We start from the raw sequence: 18,609 nt of genomic DNA, 5'->3' as shown, positions 1-18,609 counted from the left end.
ACACACTGTCCTGCACAGCTGTGGGTGAAAACTGAGCCAAACATTGTAAGTAGATCCTCCCTCACTGCTCAAATCCTGCCTTCACAACCAGGTTTGTTTTACTGTGGTTCTAACCCTGGAGAGACCCAACTCCTCAGACGTATATTTGCTGCTTGTTTACACTGGGCTTGAGATTTTGTCCAGCGATTCTTGCGGCTTGCTCTTGTTACTCCCAAGTTACACCTGCCCAAAGCATTAAGGGAACAGCTCAGACCACCAATTCTTACACAACCGCACTTGCAGAAATGTGTCTTGTAGTAAAATGAAGATTTTGCAAACAGTATCACTATTAGCAACCACTTAAATGCAGCGGCAACTGCATTTCTTGAAAATCTGCCTTCTAATTAAATAAACCACGATCACTCAAGAGCAGTTATCTCACTGCCACCATGAGAAGTTACCAACACCCAGGTGAGCAGTACCAGCCTCTTCAACCGCCTCCCCAGTGCTGATGGCTGTGTGAACACAGGGGTCTGCTTTACTACAAAAATCACATAGGTACTTGAAACCACCGCTATCACAAACGCAGTGCTCATTTAAAGAGCACTGCTATCTTTCAAAGCATCAACAGATACTGAATTTGGCTTTAACCGTACAAGAAGCCCAAAACAGCTGGGTTTATGCTAGAGGGCAAACGCATTGTGACGAGATCCCTACTCAGTTGAAATTATAGTGGAGACAAACAATACCATACAAACCCAGCTGGCTTTGCTGCAACAGTCTTCAAGTGAAGAATAAAGAATTTAAACGAATTTCTCTTATTTTCTCTGAAGTTTAAATATATAAATACATAAGCAGTTTACATGAATGTCAAGTTTAAATAAACCAAGTCAATATGCGAGAAGAAGAACAATACTTCCACTGTTCAGAAAAAGATGTAATGATAAAGATAAGCTTTGCCTTTTCCTAACAAGAGATGAACATACCTCTTGCACTTCTGCTTCAGGGAAGAAATGTGAAGATGGTCACTTGGCATGGGTGCACATGACTTTTCTTTCCCTTATTTTAAATGAGTTTAACTGCTTAAAAATCTACTATAACCACAGAAGTACAAGTTCTAACTTAGAAGCTATCAGAGTTGGCATGTAATAAAATATAAACAGTCTGATAAATTACAGAATAAAATGGTTCTACATGAAAAAAAAATATAGACTAACAATTTAGCATGGTTATTGACAGTGTTTATCTGAGTATCGGGAGTGGTGAGCATCTTACCAGAGACACATTTCAAACCCAAAATGTTTCTTTGCCTGCTGCAGTGTAGCACACCTGAGTGGACACCGGCTCATCTACGGACTGAATCTGTCGTGGCCTCTCGTGTCACATTGAGCCATTGGTCCCCTCACCTCCACCTCACTCTTCTCCTGTGTCTAGTCTGTCCTGCTGTGACGGACAGAGTTTTTATGCCTTAAACAACTTGTTTGACAACTCTGGCTGGAGGAGGGTATGCATACTACAGAGGCCTGCAAGTCTGGCAAGAGATAAGGGTCTTGGGAACAGAACAATACCCCTGCTGTGCCTTAATTGTTGTGATTTACAACTCTGGCTGAAGGAAGAGATAAGTCCTGCGGTATCTTTTCCTTGGGGCCAGCCTACATGTGCAACAACTTTGCAAGGCCTCAGCCATGCTTGTGCAGAAGCGGGGTCATACAGCGGACACCACAACTAGGGGCTCACGACCACCAGACACCCCTTGGGGGACCACCAACTCATTTCGAGAACAATCTAAGACTACAAAGCGCAGGCGTCCCAGTTAGCATGGGAAGCGAGCAGAGGGGGGGAGACAAGAGGGATGTTACCACCCTCTCCTATCTCGCATGCAAATGACCTAAAGTATTTAGACCTTCTCACTTGGGATGCTGGTGCGCGCTCCCGCCCGCCACCTGAGGACCGATCCTGCAAGCGATTTACCGGAGGAGCAACTCTGCAAGCAACTTACCAACTCTACAGACAACTTACATCGCTGGATCCAAGGGTGGTGATCTCTCTTTCTCTCTCTCATAGTCTCTATCCTCTTTCTCTTTTCCCTTTTCCTTTTCTCTCTTTTCACTATGCCTTTAGAAACCCAAGACACTTATAACCATGCCGCTTTCCCTGTATTAATAAATTGTTCTTAATTTCATACCAGTTATTTGGTGTCGTTTCACCTTAATTTACTCCAAGGGATTTATGAACTAGTTGCGACCAGGTCGTAACACCTGCCTGCCCCGAGCGTGCCGAGGTTTGCTATCCTGATGTAGAATGTGTGGTGCTTAACACACTGCAGCCATAAAAAAAAAAACATCAAAAGCATAATACAAAGACTCATGGGTTATGTTTCTCTAGCCCTTGCTTTGAAGGGGGTCAGACTGTATTGCCATAATTCCAGACTCAAAAAAAGACCCACCAAAAAAAAAACAAACCAAAAAGTCAAAAATCCGCATGGCCATGAAAAACACCCCTAGTTACACAGCACTATTAATCCAAACTCTTCTGCACAGGCATAGCATCTTCTAGGACTTGTCAGCAAAAGCACAGACAGAAAATTACGCATTGGAAGCAAATTAGTTCATATGAATGAGCGCAAATATTACATTACGTTTCTGCATTCACAGATGTTTAAGCAATCATATTACTGTACTGAACTTTCACTGAGGCTGAAACAATGTTATCCCATTGCTGAAAGAATTAACCACTGTTGCCTTATTTAGAAAGTGGCGTTTTTCCAGTTATGAAAAAAGTGGAAGGCTGAAGCTACCAGCCACAGTGGCTTAAGGTCTGAATTTCTATTAGTTTAATATGAAGAGGACCAGGCCGTAAAGTGTGTGAACTGAGTTGGTCTTTTCTTGTTCTTCTGTCTCTGTCATGTACTTATTTTATTCTGACTGAGGACATCAGGGGTCCACGATCTCCTTAGACAGGAGTTTAGCTAAGTGTTTAGCTAAAAGTAAGAGTATATAATATTAAAGAGGAGAATGTCTCACAATTGTATGCATTATACAACTTAGGTGCAGCTCAAGAGACTGACAAATAATAAACATTTTTAGGCTTTGGGAGACAAAGGCTTCATGCCCACAAAACTACCAGTGGCTTTCTAGAGCAACACTTGCAATTCTTGGGCTTGTTCTTTCTAGCCCAAATCTTGAAGAACCTCCTGGTGTTTATTCTTTGCTGAGATCATGTATTTCAGGTATTTCAAAAGCATATGAAAAGCGTTCCACAGAGATGCAAATTATTATCCTTTGGTTTAATATCAGCCACAATTATTTTCAGGTGTATGCTCTTCCCTCAAAAAATCCTGGTATTTCAATATTAAATTAATACAAATCACTTTCTTTTATTTAGATAGTCCTTCCCATTCAGGCCATCCTGCTTTGAAAGCGAATTATTTGCTAGTTGACAGCTTTAGAAACAAAACGCTACTCACAGAAAAACACAAATTAATTTGCAATTCAACAAAGACAAAAAATGCCTTTCTGTTTAAACACAGAATTGTTCTTTAAGTGTGGGTCTTCACTATGAATACACTCAAAGCTTTCATATCTTATATTGACCTTCTGTGCAACTCGAACTTGCTTACTGAAAGGCAGAGATCTATCACCATCTAGAGAGACTGGGCTCATGGTAACCAAATAGCTCCAACAAGAACTGCACGATTTCTTTATTATTGCTCCTTCCTCCAGATCGCTTAGAAGCAGAATTCAGCAGTGGCAGCACCTGCACCAAGGCAGAGCGATGTCTCCTCTCTCTAGACTCCACTGGGGGTCATCTGCTGGCAGCCCTGGACAGTATGTGGAGATAGCACTTTTCATCAGGTGCCAGAGGAGGCATCAAGAGCATATCAGTTTCCACACCAAGTGGCCTACACATAGCGTATATGGATATGAGGCCCAGTAAGGTTTCTGCACAATTTTCCAAGGAGTTTTGATAGGTCTGCTCCAAAAACTTGATTGATTTCAGGTGTTTCCCCACTGTAAACTCATGCTGCTGAATACAGCTCACACTTAATGCAGCCATGATGTTTTAAGGAGCATCCTGCTAAGTTCAACATATGTCAAAGTATTTTTCATATAAATGCTAAGTATGCATATTCTATTAGTAGTACTAGTAACTGACACATATGCGTAAATGCAATTATAGACCCAAAAGCTCATGTACTAAAATCCTGGACCATTAAAGCCAATCGTGGAGATTTTTAGTTTGGATGCTATTTTATTTTTAATATAAGCTGGACTGCCACAAATCTTATGAGGAAGCTGCTATGTATTTATAAGCTTTTGAATACATTTATGATCTATAAGTCTAGATGTAAGCACTGCCCAGTGACACAGCGCTGGTAATCAAAAGCTGAAGTGATGCAAGCACTAGGTATTCCAATTTGAACACGTTACTGCATCGAGTGCCAAAACTACAGCACAGCACCAAAGCGCACACACGATTCAAAGCATCTTGTTGTAAAATGTGAGGTTCTGGGAAAGCAGACCTTGCTAAGACTGAATTGTAACATTTAGAGATTAATTATGTTACTGGGAGAGATTTCCTAGTGGTTTGATACTACCAGAAACCAATTATACAATATAATAAGAACAAGAAAAGAAAAAAAAGAACCTTGGCTGATGTCTCTATTGGAAAGCCATTTAAAACAGCAGTTTTGTGTGATTATTAATTTGTTGCACAACATCTTACAAAACTGCAGGTAAGTTTCTAGGTTACTACAAAAAGGGAACTTCTTGGATCATAATACATTCTTTACAAGTCCTATGTAAATGTATGTAAAAGCTTTTACTATGTAAAAGCACACTGAGCTACACCTCGGTGTTACAAAAAAACACGTTTCGAGTGCAAGATACTGGAGATGATTGCTGTAAAAGGAATCTAGACAGGATTTTATAAACTTGGAATTTTTAACTTGATCAAGAGGAAGAGTGTAGAAGGGATCAAGGAATTGCAAAAACAGGCTGAAAATGAGGTGAAACAAGGTATTAGCTGAAAACACTTAGACAATCACAACATGCTATAACAGAAGCTAACTCCTTCTCTAATAGCTCCCTCACTAGTCTAACCCTAATATTAAGTACATAAGCAAGACACATCAAGCAGCCACACAGATGCTTCTGCAGTACACCGTACGTAACACTGTTCAGCTATGGCTCGCCTACAGGTTTAGGCAAGAGCAAAAAATTTTAGAAGCCAAATCATACACCAATGGAGGGGAAAAAAATTTCTTATTTCTTGAAGGTGATCAGTGGAATTTATTTAACTCCATGTTCAGTGAGTCAACACACACATTTGCAGTATATACAAAAAGCTAATTTTCTTTTGATGCCTTCTTACAGATACCAAGAAATCAAGAACTCTCAAGTTTAACTACTTGCTGTCAAGATGTCACTGGAAATCTGTAGATTTTCTTATTTAATCTGCTTAACTTCAAAATTTGTAAGATGAAGGGCTGTGGTAGTCAATCTGATTTTTAAAATTTAGCAAAAAAAAATTAGCAGGGACAGCTGGATCCAGGTTTAATGTGGAGAAAGTTCTTATAGCAAACCTCTGAAAAACAGTAAAAGAAATTTAAATAAAAGAGAGGGCCGCACACAGAATTAATAAGAATATTAGGCAAGTGTACTCCAATTACCTAGTTTCTAAATATAAACGCCCATTTCTTCAGTGTACTCCCTGACAGTGTTAATTGGGTGACATCAGCAGTACAAATTGGCACTACCACCCCCACATGTCTCCACTCCAGGTCCCTGCCGCATAGATTAAACCACAGGTGATGATTCAGGAAAGATTTAGAGGAAAAGATCCCCAGTATTAAATGGTGTGCATTGTCAAGTGGGCTATCCATACAGAAATCTATGTCAGAGCCGCTGCAAGAAAGCCCCCATCACACAGCACGTCAGCAGCAGCAGCAAGAGTTTTCCCCATCTCTCCCGGTTTTCTCGCTGTTACTTGCTTTGTTTAAGGATTGAGCCAGGCACCCTCAAAAGTCACAAAATGCAGTAGAACACTTGCTTTGTAAAAGAAACCGAAATTAAAATGCTGTTCTCTGCTATTCAAACTAGATGGACACCGAGTCAAGATTTTCCTCCTATTCAAAATCCTTGGCCAGTTTGGCCTCAGCATCCATCTAGACGCTCCTTACTCCATCACTGGGACTCACGATGATTGCTGCTTTTCTCTCAAAATGTCAGAGGCCTGCCCATGTCGACCACTGGCTTGCTGAAGCTGTGCTGACCTCTCTTTGGAAGGGCAGAGGAGGAGCAAAAGGACTAGTACCATATCTTTCCATCTGGGCTGGGTCTAAAACCAGCCTGGTTCTAAACTAAACAGTGCATGGGAACACTCCCAGGCATATTGTCCCTGGAAGAGCATTTATCCAGTTCCCATGAAGTTTGGTTACCTCTAGAGCTAAACTGTTACCATGAGCCCTGGTGGACCCGCAGCTTGGGTCAAGTACCACAGTTAAAAACAATTCTCAAGCACGACTTAAGAACTGTTACAAGAAAGACAGAAACTGTTACACGAAAGATAAGGAACTACTGGAAAGAGTCCAGCAGAGGGCTACAAAGACGATCAGAGCACTGGAGCATCTCTCTTATGAGGAGAGGCTGAGGGAGCTGGGTCTGTTTAGCCTGAGAAGAGAAGACTGAGGGTGGATCTTATCAATGCTTACAAATACCTTAGGGACGGGTGTCGAGAGGATGGGGCCAGACTTTTCTCAGTGGTGCCCAGCGACAGGACAAGGGACAAAAGCCACAAACTGAAACATGGGAAGTTCCATCTGAATATGAGGAAAAACTTCTTTACTTTGAGGGTGACAGAGCACTGGAACAGGCTGCCCAGGGAGGTTGTGGAGTTTCCTTCTCTGGAGGTATCCAAAACTCACCTGGACACGACCCTGTGCAACGTTCTCTAGGGGAACCTGCTTTGGCAGGGGGTTGGACTAGATGATCTCCAGAGGTCCCTTCCAGCCCTAACATTCTGTGATTCTGTGATTCTGTGACTTAAAAGCAGAACAGCTTGATAGCAAAGAGGAAGGCCACTCTGCACCAGCTGGCCCCAGTGCCACAAACAGAGCCAGGCATGCTCAAGGTATCAATACTCAGCTCCCAGGCAGCCATTGCCACCCACTGGAGACACCAATCTCAGAGGAATGCTGCAACGCCATTTTTAAGGGGCTGTGGTATGACAGCAGGAATGCTGCAGCCGTGCCTTCCCTCTCCCAGCCCTCACTCCCAATAACCCTGTGGCTCCCCAAAATATATCATCCCAGGGGTCTCCCAAGCAGGAAGGACAAACGGATGAAAACCAAGAGCTAGCATTCAGCAAAAGCACTTGTGGAAAATATTGCTGGCATGGCAGGATGCTCGACTGGACAGTACTGCCTGGCCCCGCTTAACACCAGCACAATCCCACGTTGTTGTCAAGAGGAGATTCTAGTGATGTGATGGGGAATTGCAGTATGGAAGAGACAAAAATAATTTTTAACATCTTGAGAAAAAAGCAAATTTTGTACCAGTTTTGAATACTGTTAATCACATTAGCTGTCAAGCCATTTTCAGCAGAGATGCAGTCTCATTAATAAACAGAAACTATTAACAAAGACCAAAACTGTGGAGGTCCATAAGAGGGCATGGTGGGAACAATAAATAACAGAATATGCAAAAGGCAAAATTTTGAGAATGAAAAAAATGATAGGCCTTTTAACAGTTTATAAAATCCCTAAGTTCAAAACTCTGTTTACCATACTATTGGATGTTCAAAAGAGCTACAAAATGTTTATCATTTTCTATTATATTTGAAATACTTTTCTATAAAGGAGAGGATTTTTTATTAATCGCATTTCTCACTGAATATATTACAGACGAATATGTTAGTCTGTAACAACAGCTGGGAAAGAAATGCTTAATAATGGTTATTATTTGTACAGAGCAATGGTAAAACAGAAGTGCATTGTGTAATTTGTTCTACTGGTTTTATGACTACATACACCAGAACAAGACTTCTATACTATACTGGTGTTTAATTTTTAATGGATCAGCTGCGGGCTGAATTATTTTATTGCACTCCTTGCCCCTTAGAACATTTATAACCGCAGCATTTCTCCATTGGTTAGAATAGTCACTCGTAAAGCGCATGTTGAGCTATAAATTTTGAACCACTCTAATCCTGTGTTCATTTCAGATCCATGACTGACAGGTGATTCCAACTAGCTGATAAACTTGTAATAAAAGATTCAGAGTGCAACTGTCCTGCCAAAACAAAGCTAGGATGCGCAGAGTGAATAAGGGCACAAACCAGCCTCCAAGGCAGCACAAATGACCCCTTCTTAAAGGGACACATTAAAATCAGAATCTAGTTCACTAAAAACTGTTACTTAAACTTTAGTTACCCTAGCCAAAACATCCTGCTAAATTGTATAGCTATTTTTCCTTTTTTTCTATAGTGTATTTGTCTCCCTTGTTGGTGTAGTGCTAGATAAAACTGTGCCACACATGCTAGGCCTACCATTAGGGCCTACCATTGTGTAGGGCCTACAATTTTTCAGGTCATTTGTAACAAATCTTATCTGCCACTAAGCATTCATACAGTGTCTAGTGATACGAAAAGGGAAAACAAAAAGAGGTTACCCTTCAAAACCTGATTACTTTCCAACTATTAAGTAATTCGGCAGTGAGAATCCAACTACTGAAATGTATGCAAAGGGAGACAGGGAACAGAAAAACATGAGGTGAACGTCAACGCTGGATGACTTATGTCTAACATCACCCATTCTCTGATAATGGCAATCAAGTTAAATCTCTAACTTCTAAGAGAGTACTAAAGGTAAGAAGGATCAAAGCACAGCTCCCATCCCTTTTGTCGGCAGCAGCAGAGCTGGCTAAGGTCTGTACTGTGGGACAACGGTTCATTACTTGATGTCTGCACAGCGCTGTGCAAATATAAAGTACTAACGACTCTGAGAACAACAGAGGGGAATGACATCAGCCTTGCAACTAAACCCCACTTTCTGCACAGGTAAATAAACAATAACTAGTTTATAAAGAACTGATGATGCAGAGAGTTAGGCAAATTCTGTGTCTTGATTTCTGGACAGCCTTTGGTCAACCTGGACAGAAAATTAAATTTATTTAATATCCATATAACTGTAATTCCTGGGGCCATAATCACATGTAAAATCAAAAACCACCACATGCTTTACAAATAAAAAGGCAGACAAGGGTTTTGAGACTTGAATCTCACTCACTCCATCAAATAAAGAAAAAAAATTATCAGAAAACTAAGGCCAAATTAATGTTGTGGGGTTTTGTTTCATTTTGTTTTTTTAAACTAAACTAATTGCAACAATCAACAAATAAGTTTCAAAGAACTCTTTAATAAAGGCCAGGCCTAGCCAGCAGGTATTATATTAACTGTTGTTATCAACTAGGACTCTCCGGGAACAGACCTTATTTACAAAGCAAGAGTTCTGGGAATCCACTAGTGTGTTAAAAGAACCTCCATATTGCACTCCAGCAAAGCTAAACGCCACTTCATTAAGTGCAGTGCACACATTTCTTAATGCAGAGCGACTCTAATAGTCTGAGGGAGTTCATCTTCACCATCTAGTGTGGGATACACACATTCATGTTAGCAATTTCAGAAATGAGACAAAACACTGTTTGTTCATTTTTCTTTTTTTTTTTCCCCATAAAAAAGGCTGGATATCATAAATAAAAAATTAGTATAAACTAGACAAACATCCTTCACAGTTACTAAACTTTGTCAGCCTTTAGCATGTTTAAATGTAGTAAAGGAAGGAAGGAGGTTAAAAACTGCAAAATATTTCACCTTCAGAGAGCTATCTCACATCCTCAATCCTATCCAGACAGGCATTGATCACCCCACAGTTTATGATGGAAACAGCCAAACACTGGAAAGAAAAGACAAGTATTTCTGATGAGTCATTATTCTTTCTCAAAAACTCCTTCCCCTCCCTTCTCCAAACGCTTCTTCCAGTAGATACAAACATCAGAAACACATTTATTAATTCAGCTGTACTTTCCAAAAGGTTGTCTTGTGATATTTTGATGATTACTAAGCATGCAAGTTACACAAGCAGAGGAATATCACCGCACCATGTAGCTGCATCCACCTCAAACCTACAAAGGGAGCCTATTAGCTACTGATGCTGACAGTCTGCACAGTAAGAAACCAAACCTCTATTTTGGGCAACAGGGACATGAAGGATTTGGTTTTGGGTGCAATAATATGAGCCCATAGGTGACAGGGAGATAAACGGCACCATCCCCTGCGAGAGGAGAAGGCTCTGGAATGCTGTTAGCATTTGCACTAAGACATGGAAAAAACGTGCAAACGACAGTCTCTTTAAGGAGGAAAACATCTTAGGTAGCACAATTAAAAAAGCAAAAACCACTCCACTGCAATTAATTAAACATAATTGTCTCTCCTTTTAACAGAGGCCAGTTATCACCACCCTGAAGGTGCCTACAAATTCCAAAGGGCAGAACCGTTTTCCAGCTTGGTGTTCATATCTGTCCCAATGATAAGTGGCATTGAGACTTGGATGGTTTAAGTGTTGCTTAAAGAAACAGTAGAAAGTACAAGGAGCAAGATGATTTCTTCACTTTTAAAAGCAGCTTTACTCTGAAATGCTCCGAAATTCCGGTACTTTGGTAAGGTTTGGGTAACGTCCTATTAATCAGGAACACACTCTTTCTCCTGAAATAGCAATTTAATTGAGAGAATTCCAGCAAGCAAACACAACTGGTGCTTATTTTAACAAGAAAACTCATTTTTTATATATAAACAAGTATGACTCAGTCCCACACAGTAGTTCTACTACTAAGAACTTCCTGTCCCTTCCCTGCACTTGAAACTGGCTGTCCAACATTTCCATGCTAAAACATGCCTTGTTGCTCTCCCTCAGCACTGCCCAGACTTGAAAGGAGCCCTTTTCAGAGATATGCATGCCTTCCCATCCTGCACCAGTGATTTCAACAGTGGCTTATGCTTAGAAATCTCACTGCAGGATCGAGACCTCAGTAGTGTCCACACAGAGAGAGTAACTAACATACAACAGGTATATCTGTAGATCAGTTTGCTCACAGGTTGAGAAAGAAGATGTAAGAAAGAAGCTGTTTCTACTCTCTTTGTTTTAAGTAGCTGAGGCATTCATACACCAAAGACAGTGAATGGGATTGTATTAAGAAGTTACTTGACTTGCCAAGCTTACCACAGGCATTCAACATTCATGAGGTTGGCTAAAAATGTGCTTAAAAATCAGCTTCTTATTTCTTCTGCGCCCTCAGCCTTTAGGATTCACATTTGCAAAATTCAGTAGGTAACAAGGAAGGCTATAAACTTTCATTAAAAGCAAGAGAAAGGCGTACTGCACCTCTTTAAAAATGAAATGCTTTCAGGCATTTTATAGCACCACGTGTAAGATCAAATCTCTAGCAAGGTGCTAAACAGACATGGAGGTATACAGGGAATAAGACAGATAGAATGAACGTTGCTATATGCATCCACCTCTTTTCAGGCCCCCCCCCCGCCCCCAGCTTCTGAAGATGACATTATCAAGAAATAAGCAGGACCAACTAGAAGAGGGAAGCTATACCCCCTATCAGGCTTTTTTTAACATTATTGAACTTCACAACATTCAAGTGGACAGTGTCCTTTTTAAAAATCAACGCCCTTATCACAGTCAATTGGCTGTAGCAGAAGTTCATAGTCATCATGTCTGAAAAAGACACCAGGCTTCCCTCTGTTAGCTTGAACATAAAGGGTAACATTGCTTTTGTGTACACTTTTCCCTCCTGCCTGGTTTGCAGATTTTTAATTAAATATAAATAGCATTAACTTTCTCTGTATGATTCATTTAGCAAGTTAAAAAGTTCACTTGAATATACAGCACTCATCTAAGTAGCACAGGGTGTGGAGTAATTATATCTGAGCTGCCACAGGGAAAATGGAATGCAAATTGATTAATGCTGTACAAAGAAAACCCATTACTCCTCAATACTGACAGCTCCACCTTCCAAGTCTCTGTAAACCAATCCTTCTAATCCGGCACTGCCTTCTGTCCTTCCCATCCCCCCAAAACCAAGAAAATAAACAATAACTAAAAGATAAAATAATCCTGTACCTGGATTGGGAATCCAGCCAAGACAAAGCAGTAGGCTGTTCAATGGGAGCTCACCTTTCAGCACACGTGCAGCCAAGGTCAGCGTTAGAGGAAGAAAGAAGCTGTAACGTCCAAGAGGAGGAGATGGGCTGGAGCACATGGGGGCAAGCTGTGCCGAGGAGAACGGTTGAAGGTCAGATCACTACTGCCAAGTATTGCCATGGCCCCTCCCAGCTACCACCCCTTCCCACTTGCCCTACAGGCAGGAACTCCCAGCTGAACCTCACACCTATGTCCTAACTGCCAATATCCCTCTCGAGGTATGCACCCCATCCATTCATTGTCTCTGGTAATTCAAATATTCCCATCCACAGTGCCAAAAAATCAGTGACATGCAAAATGTCCACTATCCGTCCCACCAAGCACTCTCACAGCAAAAGAGAACGATCACCCTCAGCACAATTTGGAAACTGTGCTCACGTTCGATTTTCCAGGAACGAGTCCTCTGACAGAAAAGGGAATAAACAAGAAAATGTGTACAGGGATCATCTGGAAGTTTAAGGGCAAAACTGTGCTGAGGGAGAGCAACAGCCCTGTGTACCCAAAAGTCAACAACCAGATTCCAAGTATTTTGGAATATGAACTCAGTATTACTTTGGTTAACAAAGTTTACAAACCTGAGTTGATGCCAGAGACAAAGGGAACTTTGTCATTTTGCAATAAACCTCAGGCAGAGCAAAAGCTCTTAGAAGGACTCACCCTCTAGCTGAAGAAAACCACCCTGCCAGCTTAGGAGCTGTATTTGCAAAGTTTTATAAGCAGCAGTTAGGGTCAAAGGGGAAACCATACCGTCAGAAGCTTAGCTTGGCCACTACAGTTAATCACCTTAATCCATGAACAAAGGAGTGCCAGGATCTTTACTGACCGCAAACCAAACAGGACTTTGAGTGTTTGCTCTGAGAAAGGACAGTGCCGCAGCAGGGCACCAACGTCACACTAACTCAGCCGTGGGACCTGTCCGGATCCACAGCAAAACCTGTCATGCCCACTCCCAACCTGGAAATAAAGGTGGATTTTCTCTATTTCACTAAAGCATTTTTCAGTCTGAAGGTTCTTCTAACACACATTTATTTTGGGCTGTGTTTACACAAAAAAATAAGGAAAAAAAAAAAACAAGCAAAAAAAAAACCAACATAGAAGTGATTACATCTAGGGATTTCTATGATACAAGACAGTTTTCTCATTGCTTTATTACAAGATTAAAACGTCAGAGTGTCGTATTCTACAACTGACCAATGTACGTAAGGAGTGACAGGCTAGACAGGAGTTTTGGGGGGAAAAAAAAAAGAGAACTACAAACTGAATGTGAGTCAATGACAAAATGCCATTGTCTGACAGGCACCAAGAATTCTGTAGTGCATTAACAGGAGCAGCACACGTGAGAGGGCTGATTAGTTGCCCCACTCCCAGGTGCTGCTAAACACCACTTTCCCTTTGGGCCGCTTCTCCTTTCCAATGCTGTTGCCAAACCAAAGAGTGTACAGAAGAGGGCAACGAAGATATGAAGGTCAGAAAACCTGACCAGCGGAGAAAGTTTCAGAGAGCTGCATTTACATTTACTTACTTACAGAAGAGACATGGGACATTTGGGAGAGCAGGAGGGAGGCAAGCACGAAGCCGTGCAGCCTGGAGAGGCTCATGCAGAGGAAGCAGTGGCCGGTGGCTTGCCATGGCTGCCATGCTATCACGAGCACCGATGCGGTGAAGAAGGTTTTTTTTTAGTAACTTAATAACCAGCTAGGTAATGAAGAAAAGCAAAACAACCCTGCAGCACTGCAGAGCCTCCGCAGATGCTGCGGAGCTCACTCGGCAGTGCTGTGGGGGTCCACTGCCCCGTCCACATGAGGTGTGACAGCTTTCCTATCCACACTGCAAACTCTTCAAGGACAGGGAGGTGTACCCATGCAGTGCCTCCCACAGTATCATCATTGGCAGCGTTATGTCCACCATAATCCTTATGTGAGATTATCGTCTAGCACAATCAATACCTGGCACCAGTAAATAATCATTTAGTAAAATTCTATCTGTTTCAAGGCATTTTAATACCTCCACGAACATCATAAAAACACTGGCTTCTCCATAAAAGAAAACTGACAACAGTTAGACTAACAGCAAAAACCAATTCAGTAACAGATGAATGAAAAAAATTCAGCTGGCTCCATTCATACTGATGTATAACTCTATAGAAGGACCAACATTTTTATTTCTATTCAATTCACAACATTTTATGCCATAGAAAATAAAAAGTATTTTCATTTATTTGAATACACTTGAAAATATTTGAACTTATTATTTGACTTTATTTGAAATTACTTTTGTTTAGATGTTTTCAACTCATTAAAATCATGCTTCAGACTGAAAAATTGATTTTTATTTAAAATCTGTTTAACCAGTCCAGCATTTATGAGTTATATAATCCCAGCTACTTCTAAGAGATGAAGCTATTAGTCTAATTCAACCCAAAATTATTAACTAGCTTAGTTTCTTGAAAAACTTTGTTTTTTGTCCTGGTTTGGCCCAAACCAGGCCAATTTGTCTTAGAGAAACCAAGGTCACTGCTAAATTCCTCACTGCTTATGAGTGAAGAGCCGAAGGGGGCTCGCACCTGCAGGGAGGAGCAGACAGGGCAGGTGACCCAAGATTGACCAACGAGGTATTCCATCCCATACATGTCATTCTCACTTTCCTATTTATCACTAACCCACTGCCTCCTGGAGGTGGGGCCCAGGAGGGAGGGGCCCTCCTGTCTCCCACTGATTGGTACCAGCTTTGCCAATTTTCCAGTTAAAAGCCTGCAGGTGTGATGGCAGGGAGAGCTATTGCATTTTCCCCTCTGCCCGTGCTGGGGGGAGGTACTGCATTTTCCCCTCTGCCTGTGCTGGGGGAGCAACTCTGCCTGAGGAGGATTTCCAAGCTCTCAGTCTTGGCTTTGTATATATTTGTATATATTTGTATATATTTGGTTATTTCTATTATTATTGTTATTATACTCTTTTTCATTATTATAGTTTATTAAAACTGTTTTAACTTTCCAACCCATAAGTCTCTCTCCCTTTTCCCTTTCCCTTTCCCTTTCCCTTGGGGGGGGGGGAGAGGGTTAACAGAGAGCATCTGCCACCTGGTTAATAGCTGGCCCAGCTTTAAACCGTGACATTTTTCCAGAAAAATGACTACTTTATTTCCAGTCAGAGGCAAGCTTATAATGAAAAGCTTATATACTTCACTGCACAGAAGAGACTAATTATCTTCACTCTAAATTAAATATTCAAGGATTCCTTCACTGTCACACCTCATCAGGCCATACTCAAAATTCCCTCAAAACCTCAGATTTCAGAAAAATATTTTCCTACAGCTATTTTAGCAGGGCACAAAGAGGCAACTAATATTGGGGAGTCTCAGATTTCAGAAGGTATCTGGCCAACAAAAAATGTATTAAAAGCACCAATAATCAGCATGCAGTGCAGCTGCATATGACTGTATTTGTTTTGTTGGGCACCATAAATTATTCCGCCATTCCCAAATGCCGCCTGCCAGCTCTCCAGGGCAGGTATCTTCACATTTGTTTAGCATAGTTGACTGCATTGCAAACTATGGCTATGGCACTGTATTAGTAATAAATTAGTGTCACCTGAGGCAAGAGTCTCTGCTCCTGTTTATCAGAGCAGACGGCACATACCAGGGAAATTCTGCACATACCACTGAAGAACAGGCACCAAACTGAAGTGGCTGAACTAAAGTCTTAGGCTTATCATACTCAGTAGAGTCTTTACAGAAGGCAAATAATTCAGGTATCTAGTGCAGATACTTAATGTAACATCATGTGAGGACTCTTCAGCAACTTTAACAAACTTACGGTATCACCCAGACAGACCAGCCACCATTAGGTCACATTTCCCATCCGCTGCTACAGCTAAATCGTGCCCACCCCTGCCTGCCCAAGATTTGTCTTTGATTGCAATGCCTTGGCTGTAGAGCTCTTGGATCCTGGATACACAAGCCTTTGAGTCACGCGATGAACGTGGGCCACCTAGCAGGTGACCAACGGCAGATCACAATGCCCCCCTTTTGCCCAAGGCTGCCTCTAGCCCCAGCCCTGCAACAAGGCTGGCAGCACCTGCTACATGGGCCTGGTCAAAACCAACCCGGCTGTGAGCTGCTGCCAAAAGGAGCTGACTAGCCCTTCCTGATGACAAGGCAGCCCCCTGCCATGGGCTCCCAACCTCTCCTGCTACCAGGCAGCTGTGGGACAAGCTGCATTGGCCCGGCGAAAACCCTGCTCCCAGACAGGGATTGTGGTGGACAGATTAGTGGACATTTGCCTTAAATATTTCCTAGTTTGTAGGATGCGAGCTTTGCTGCACAAGTTGCAGACTTTGCAAGAGTCTCATGTGCGTAGTAGGTGTTATAACCACAAGCAAGAACGAGAACCCTCATATGGTATCACGCCCACCATGCATATGCATGAAGTTTCTTGGAACTGGGCAGAGATTTTGGGACTTGAACTGTATAAAAATGGTACCACCAAGAGCTAGGGTGGGACCCTCACCACCAAGACACCCAGAATCAAGAGGACAAACGGGACGCTGCTGGATCCATGGGTGGTGATATCTTCTTTATTTGTCTTGGTCTCTCTCTCTCTCTCTCTGTTTCTCTCCCCCACTCCTCTCTTTCTTTTTTATCGAATTTGGGACTTGGCTATCCTACCAAGCTATCCAGTTAGGTAGCTGTCATTGAGTGATTGTCTCATGGGACTTGTTTTGCGGCGTGTAGTGCGGGGCTTGTTTGCTGAGTTGTTGCTGCGCGGGACTTGTTTGTTCAGTTATCCAGTTAACTAGTTGCCTTTGAGTTATTGTATCTAACCACATGCCTTGTAGTTTGTATTAATAAATCGTTGAACTGGCTGGCTGGTGTCATTTTACCTTAATTCAGTCCAAGGGGATCACAAACTTGGTCAACGGCTCCTTATTAGGCCGTAACAGGGATGCAGCACAGGCACCCTACACCATGGCGTACGCTGCAGCCTCCACGGCAGAGAAACAAGAGCCTCCCCAATTAATCAATCTTATGTAGAATATATTTGCCTTTAATTTCCAGCCATAGCTTTTGAATGTATTTCATGTCTGAATCTATCCTAAGAAGCCTGTGTATTGATGCGTGCTCCACAAAGCTGCATCACTCTTAACTGCAGTGACCCTGAAGATTTACCGTCAGATTCAGGAACAGCAGCTCTTTGGGGAGGTAATAGGCTTCTGATACTCCAGCACATTGTCAGGGTAGTCAAGTTGTCAACTGACAGTCAAGAGAGAATAAAATCCTAAGAAGCAAAGGGAATGCCAGCTGTGAAACTCTCATTTTTTTCACTGATGCAGTTTCTATTTACCCACCAGCCTCAGAAGAGTTATTGTAGCTGGCTGGTACCATATCTTGAGGGTCAGAACTGCAAATCTGCTTCTGTGTACATGTGTGTTTATGAATTTATGTCTATAACATCTGGTATTCAAACTCCACATTCTCCTTTGGTAAAACATGCTGTGGTATACTGAATACCTGCAGGGAAAAATCACTCACTTAGATTCTCTGAAAATGACCAAATGTGCTTGATGACTAATTTCCAGTTATGAAATGTAACAGTCTCATTCCTTCAGGACAAAACGCTTGCTGATAATAAGAGAGGAAGCAAATTACTCTTTCAGAAAGGAACAAGGTAATATGTCCACACAGTTATTTCTCCCAATAGTTTTCTACCTCACAGAATTTTATTATTTTTTTTGTTAGCCTAGTTACGGAGGCATTTCAGCTGCGTGTTTAAAAAAAAATAATCAAATGTATTTTCCTGTCTACAAAACACCCGGGAACATGCCAGGAAGTAATTAGGAATGACGAGCATATAATGACACATGAGCTGCAAGTATTCAGCTTTAGTCTGGAAAATAAAACACTTAACAATGGATAAGGAATGCTTTTGCTCCAGCTCTTTTATGCATAGCTGGCATGACTAATTTGAAAACTAAGAGAACACGTGCCAATCTACTTTTCAGGCAGAGTTCAGACAACAGAGGAATTCAAACTGAGGAAAGAAGATCAGACTAACCGCATCAGGTGCCTACATTAACTTTGTAGAGGAAGAACCAGCATATTCAGAGTGTGTGCAGGTAAACCTCAACAAAGAGACTGGTTTGCACTTGAGGCCTGCCAGATTCCCACTTTTGCTAAAGAGTGAACTTCTAGCCATTCTGAGATTGGTGAAGAGGTGCTTGCTCCCTGCAGACAGGTCACCACGTGGCAGAGACGAGAGTTACAAATTAAGATTATGTAAGAAGATATGTACCGGTGGTGTTTGGTTGAGTTTTTCTGGATTTATCAAAATAACTTTCAAATATATTTAACACCACAATCTGAATTAG

At 41.7% G+C, this 18,609-nt stretch overlaps 1 protein-coding gene across 8 annotated transcripts in view; it reads right to left on the bottom strand.

Moving 5' to 3' along the window:
- Positions 1 to 18,609, bottom strand: part of GHR (growth hormone receptor) — a 134,468-nt gene that overhangs the window by 102,148 nt on the left and 13,711 nt on the right. For 4 of the 8 annotated variants that reach the window (XM_068424128.1, XM_068424123.1, XM_068424129.1 and 1 more), the window contains one exon: positions 12,167 to 12,314. The exons of 2 other annotated variants lie outside the window; for them this stretch is intronic. The gene's annotated coding sequence lies outside the window, so the exon portion shown is untranslated. Of the gene's footprint in view, positions 1 to 9,849; positions 9,932 to 12,166; positions 12,315 to 18,609 lie in introns of all 8 variants that reach the window. 2 more of the 8 variants (XM_068424127.1, XM_068424126.1) reach the window with 2 other exon arrangements.

This window comes from Nyctibius grandis, chromosome Z (genome assembly GCF_013368605.1).
Source record: "Nyctibius grandis isolate bNycGra1 chromosome Z, bNycGra1.pri, whole genome shotgun sequence".
NCBI lineage: Eukaryota > Metazoa > Chordata > Aves > Nyctibiiformes > Nyctibiidae > Nyctibius > Nyctibius grandis.
Note: the sequence above shows the minus strand (reverse complement) of the source record. Positions and strands in the feature narration are given on the sequence as shown.